Consider the following 1,058-nt stretch of genomic DNA (forward strand, 5'->3'; position numbering starts at 1 on the left):
AACCCGTCAGGACCCTTACTTTTTGACGAAGAAATCGATCAAACAGTTCGTAGAAATCAAAGAAAAATAAGGCGTAGTTTACGATTCACAGAAAACGAACAAGAAGAAAATACTCAACCTCCAACTGACGAGATGACTGAAAACCAAGACAATCAGCTGCCTCCTGCAATTGCAGATAATCAAAATCCTGCTCCACGTACTATGTATGACTATGCTAAACCATCTTTAAGAGGAACTGAATCAAGTATAGTTAGACCTGCTATTGCTGCGAATAATTTTGAATTGAAACCTAACACTATTCAAATAATACAATAGTTTGTTCAATTTGATGGTTTACAGGATGAAGATCCCAACACTCACTAAGCAAATTTCCTGGAATTTTGCGATACATTCAAAATTAGTGGCGTTTCTGATGATGCCATCCGTCTTCGATTATTTCCTTTCTCACTGAGAAACAAAGCTAAACAGTGGTTAAACTCGTTACCACGAGGGTCTATCACTACTTGGGAGCAAATGACCGAGAAATTCTTACTAAAATATTTTTCACCGGCTAAAACCATTAAATTACGCAATGATATCTCTTCTTTTGTGCAGATGGACTTAGAAACACTTTACAATGCATGGGAGAGATACAAGGATTTATTAAGAAGGTGCCCTCACCATGGGTTACCTCTATGGCTGCAAGTTCAAACGTTCTACAATGGTGTGAATCCCTCGACAAGACAAATGATTGACGCAGCTGCTGGTGGAACCATCAACAATAAAACACCAGAAGATGCTTATGAATTTATAAAGGAGATGTCACTGAATAACTATCAGTGGCAAGTTATGAGGACAAAGTCGTCAAAAATAGTCGGCGTTTATGACATTGATTCAGTCACCATGCTCTCTAATCAGGTAGAACTTCTCATTAAAAAGATTGATAGTTTTCTTGGTTCTACACAGGTACATCCAGTAATGAGGTGTAACTTAAGCAGAGGAGCTGTGCATACAGAATACCAATCCTTCAATCCTACAATTGAAGAAGAACAAGTCAACTATATGGGTAACAATAACTT

General features: G+C 37.8%; 1 non-coding gene across 1 annotated transcript; it reads right to left on the reverse strand.

Moving 5' to 3' along the window:
* Positions 1 to 561: 561 nt before the first annotated feature.
* On the reverse strand, positions 562 to 668 carry LOC128282463 (small nucleolar RNA R71). Its single transcript, XR_008272740.1, has one exon. It is a non-coding gene; the product is annotated as a small nucleolar RNA R71 (small nucleolar RNA).
* Positions 669 to 1,058: the final 390 nt, after the last annotated feature.

The sequence above is a fragment of the Gossypium arboreum genome, chromosome 1, assembly GCF_025698485.1.
Source record: "Gossypium arboreum isolate Shixiya-1 chromosome 1, ASM2569848v2, whole genome shotgun sequence".
In the NCBI taxonomy this organism is placed as follows: Eukaryota; Viridiplantae; Streptophyta; class Magnoliopsida; order Malvales; family Malvaceae; genus Gossypium; species Gossypium arboreum.